General features: G+C 39.8%; 1 pseudogene; it reads right to left on the reverse strand.

The window, feature by feature from the left end:
• Nucleotides 1-1,268: 1,268 nt before the first annotated feature.
• LOC127099081 (uncharacterized) lies at nucleotides 1,269-1,368 on the reverse strand (annotated as a pseudogene).
• Between the last annotated feature and the right edge of the window lie 4,031 nt (nucleotides 1,369-5,399).

Genomic DNA, 5,399 nt, shown 5'->3' on the forward strand with positions numbered 1-5,399 from the left:
TTAGGCATTAAATCTAGATCAGGGCGAGAGCAAGTTTTAGAGTTAATTAAATTCTGACCTTTTCCAAAAAGTATTTTTAAAGATTGAATGTGAGGACGAGAGTTAAGCATTTGGATTTAATTATATAACCTAAGTCAACAGAGCGAGAGTTTGAGATAAGGGTGTTTAAAACGGTCAGTATTTTCTTAAAAAGAGTTTCTGCAACTTTATTGTTTTCAAAATATGGTTTTTGACTTAATTATAAGTGACAGCAACATTAATATGAAATCATGGTTTATTCAACAGAGCGAGAGTTTGAGATAGAACCTTTAACCAATAAAGTTAACCGAAACGATTCATTTTACAACTAAGAAACCGACAAAGACTTGATTCCCTAGTTTTGACGAACTACATACCGATATCCGTCTTATTAATATTTAATCTAGATATTAGTTTAGCTCTTAGTTTTTCCCAAACAATCAAACATTTTCACCTTAGATTTACGTAGTAACCTTAGATAACGGTATATCGATTCATAAGTCCCTGTGGGATCGATATCTTTTAAAACTACGCGATAGAACTGTGCACTTGCAGTTTGTATCCCATTCTCGACTCACCCAGTCGAGCGATCAAGTTTTTGGCGCCGTTGCCGGGGACTTTTATTCAATCGATATCGTAACTCTTCCGTTACGCTGTAGAGACTAAGGTTTCTTTTTCTTCTATTTTCTTTCTTTCGTTGATTTGTATGCCACGCACTCGCTCTCAAGGCGAACCGCTCTATTTACGAATCAACGATATCGAACTATATCTCCGAGTCTTACGACGAATTCGGGAATATCGTGCTGAAAACAATCTCCCTCCTATAGACCTTCCTGATCTCAAAGATTTTCCTTCTTTAACCGAGATGGCAGAACCAGCTCGTGCTCTTAGAGATTACGCCGCTCCATCGCAAGATGAACCGCATTCAAGTATTGCTCCGCCCGCAATCGAAGCAAACAACTTTGAACTTAAACCTTCGTTGTTGCAGGCTGTGCAACAGAACCAATTCTCTGGAAATCTTACCGAAGATCCAAACCTTCATTTATCCGTATTTGTCCAATACGCTGATACTGTTAAAGCTAATGGTGTCACTTCAGAGGCAATTCGACTTCGTCTTTTTCCTTTCTCATTAAGAGATAGCGCTAGAAGATGGCTTCAATCTCTTCCTTCCAACTCAGTCACCACATGGAACGAGTTGAAGAAAGTTTTTCTTGCCCGATATTTTCCGCCAAGCAAAACAGCTATGTTAAGAGCCCAGATAAACGGATTTAAACAGAAAGACAACGAGTCTCTTTTCGAAGCATGGGAAAGATACAAAGACATGATGAGACTTTGCCCACACCATGGTTTGGAAGACTGGTTAGTAATTCACACATTTTATAATGGTCTCTTATACAACACAAGGTTAACAATAGACGCCGCGCTGCGTGGTGCACTAATGAATAAACCTTATGCTGATGCTTACCAGCTTATCGAGAGCATGGCCCAAACCACTATCAGTGGGGAACCGAACGAACGAATGTGGAAAAACCTCAACCGAAAACTGGCATGTACGAGATAAGTAACCTTGATCACGTTAATGCAAAAGTGGATGCTTTGGTCCAGAAGATTGAAAGTTTAAACGTATCGCCTCCAGCAGCCGTGGTTGCTATAACTCAGAATTGCGAGGTCTGTGGAATCCAAGGCCACACTCCTGCGGAATGTCAACTCTTGACTGGAATCCAAGCAGAGCAAGTAAACTATGCTCAAGGAAGCCCCTATTCGAATACCTATAACCCAAATTGGAAGAACCATCCAAACTTCTCATATAAGAGTAATAATGCTTTATACGCACCTGGACAGTCTCCAAATCAAGCCCCATCTATACCTCCGGGATATCAGAAACCGAATCCTAACAATAATACCCCTAGAAAATCCAACTTGGAAATCATGATGGAAAACTTTATAGCTTCCCAACAACAAACCAATAAAGATTTCTTAAACCAGAACATACACACTAGCGAACAACTTAAACAACTAGCAAGCAAAGTAGATGCCCTGGCTACCCATAACAAAATGCTGGAAACGCAAATATCTCAAGTAGCTCAACAACAAGCACCTACTGCTGCACCAACTGGTACATTCCCTGGACAGCCCCAACCCAATCCGAGAAGCCAAGCTCATGCAATTATATTGAGAAGTGGAACGGAAGTGGAAGGACCGTCTGACCCAAGGATAGAAAACCAAAACCCTAAGAAATCTACTGAGGAAAGTGAACCTAAGGAAAAGGAAGAGAGTAATAAGGAAACCCTAGAAAAGAAGGAACCTTATGTACCTTTACCACCTTACAAACCACCTATACCTTACCCTCAAAGGCTTGTTAAAACCAAAGATATAGGCCAATTTAGAAAATTTGTTGATCTCCTTAAACAATTAAACGTTACAATTCCGTTTACCGAAGCTATTACGCAGATGCCCTCATATGCTAAATTCTTAAAAGAAATTCTTTCTAATAAGAGGAAACTTGAGGATAGCGAAACCGTTACACTCCCTGCCGAATGTAGCGCTATAATCCAAAACATGCCCCCTAAACTCAAGGATCCGGGTAGTTTCTCTATACCCTGTCACATAGGAAAATTTGTCATCGACAAAGCCTTATGCGATTTAGGAGCCGGAATTAGCGTTATGCCTTTATCCATATGTAAGAAACTGGAAATGGGAGAATTAAGACCGACCAAAATGTCTATGCAATTAGCAGATCGTTCCATCAAATATCCTGTAGGAATCCTTGAAAACGTTCCCGTACGCATAGGTCAGTTTTACATTCCCACTGACTTCACAATTATGGACATTAGAGAAGATGATACGACACCTATTATACTAGGAAGACCATTCTTGGCAACTGCCGGTGCAATCATAGACGTAAAACGAGGACGACTCACCTTCGAAGTAGGTGAAGAGAAAATTGAATTCATTCTTTCCCAATTCTTGAAAGCACCTGCAATAGAAGATACATGTTATTTCATGGATATCATCGATGAATGCATAAAAGAAGCAGAGTCAGGAGAAGACAAATCATCGGACTATCTTTTAGAGGACAAATCTAAACAATGCTTAGCAATAACACCGGATCCTACGCAGTGTCTTAACAAACCAACCCCTGATTTGAAAACACTTCCCAAAAATCTGAGATATGAATTCCTAGACTTAGAACTTGAACGACCTGTGATAGTTAATGCAGATCTAGGAAGACTCGAAACAGAAAAACTCCTACATATCTTAAGAAAATATCCAACCGCACTAGGATACCACATCACCGATCTCAAAGGAATAAGCCCTTCTATTTGTATGCACCGCATCATGTTAGAAGAAGACTGTAAAACCTCTAGGGAACACCAGAGAAGACTGAATCCGATCCTAAGTGAGGTAGTAAAGAAAGAAATAACCAAGTTATTAGAAGCAGGTATTATATATCCTATATCTGATAGCAAATGGGTTAGTCCTGTACACGTTGTACCAAAGAAAGGAGGCATAACCGTTATTGAAAACGAAAAAGGAGAAACTATAACTAAACGAATCGAATCGGGATGGAGAATGTGCATTGATTATAGGAAACTAAACAAAGCAACCCGAAAAGATCATTTCCCTTTACCATTCATTGACCAGATGTTAGAACGATTAGCTAAACATTCACATTTCTGTTATTTAGACGGTTATTCAGGCTTCTTTCAAATACCAATTCACCCTGATGACCAAGAAAAGACAACATTCACATGCCCTTTTGGTACCTTCGCTTATAGACGAATGCCGTTTGGTCTGTGTAATGCCCCTGCAACTTTTCAAAGATGCATGATGGCAATATTCGCCGACTTTCTCGAAAACATCATGGAAGTATTTATGGATGACTTTTCTGTATACGGACAAAGTTTCGAAGAATGCCTTGAAAACCTGGAAAGAGTTCTGGAACGATGTGTAAAAGTAAACTTAGTACTTAATTGGGAAAAGTGCCACTTTATGGTACAAGAAGGCATTGTTTTAGGACACATCATCTCGAACAGAGGAATTGAAGTAGACAAAGCCAAAATAGAGGTAATCGAAAATCTTCACCCCCAAGAACTGTGAGAGAAGTACGAAGCTTTTTAGGACACGCCGGTTTTTACCGACGATTCATCAAAGACTTCTCTAAGATAACTAAACCCTTAACCGGACTGTTGATGAAAGATGCTGAATTCATATTCGACGATAACTGTTTAAAAGCATTTCAAACTCTTAAACAAGCATTGATCTCCGCACCCATTATGCAGACACCAGACTGGAATGAACCATTCGAAATAATGTGCGATGCCAGTGATTATGCTGTAGGTGCTGTTTTAGGACAAAGAAAGGATAAAAAGCTTCACGTTATATATTACGCTAGCAGAACCCTGGATGAAGCGCAGATGAATTATGCCACAACCGAGAAAGAACTCCTAGCAGTGGTATTTGCGCTAGATAAATTTCGTTCTTACCTGGTAGGAGCCAAAATAATAGTTTACACTGATCACGCTGCTATCAGGTACCTTTTAACAAAAAGGATGCTAAACCTAGACTCCTAAGATGGATCTTGTTACTACAAGAATTCGACTTAGAAATCAAGGACAAGAAAGGAACTGAAAACGTAGTAGCAGACCATCTCTCTAGACTTGAGAACCTTGAACCAGAAAGAACATCCATTAATGATGATTTCTCGTATGATAAACTCATAGCTACTTTGGAAGAGAACAACTCCGACATGCAAGTAGAAACCACCTTAGCTATATCTGTCACACCATGGTACGCTGATCTAGTCAATTATTTAGCTGCCGGAATAGTTCCACCTACTTTATCTTACCAGCAGAAGAAACGATTCTTCCACGACATAAAACACTATTACTGGGATGATCCCTTACTTTTCAAAAGAGGCCCCGATGGTATTTTCCGTCGATGTATACCCGAAGAAGAGGTAGAAAATATAATCCAACACTGTCACTCTGCGCCTTATGGTGGACACACAAGTACATCCAAGACCTGCTCTAAAATCCTACAAGCTGGCTTTTATTGGCCAACTATATGGAAGGACGTACATGCGGCTATTAAGGAGTGTGACAGATGTCAACGCACGGGAAACATATCTAGACGTGACGAGATGCCACAAAAAGGTATTTTGGAAGTAGAGATTTTTGACGTGTGGGGGATAGACTTCATGGGACCTTTCCCATCCTCTTTCGGTAACAAATACATACTCGTGGCAGTTGACTACGTATCAAAATGGATCGAAGCTATAGCTTCTCCAACAAATGACACCCGAGTAGTAACTAGACTCTTTAAAAATATAATATTTCCGAGATTTGGCATCCCAAGAATAGTAGTCAGTGATGGTGGAT

This window comes from Lathyrus oleraceus, chromosome 6 (assembly GCF_024323335.1).
Source record: "Lathyrus oleraceus cultivar Zhongwan6 chromosome 6, CAAS_Psat_ZW6_1.0, whole genome shotgun sequence".
In the NCBI taxonomy this organism is placed as follows: Eukaryota; Viridiplantae; Streptophyta; class Magnoliopsida; order Fabales; family Fabaceae; genus Lathyrus; species Lathyrus oleraceus.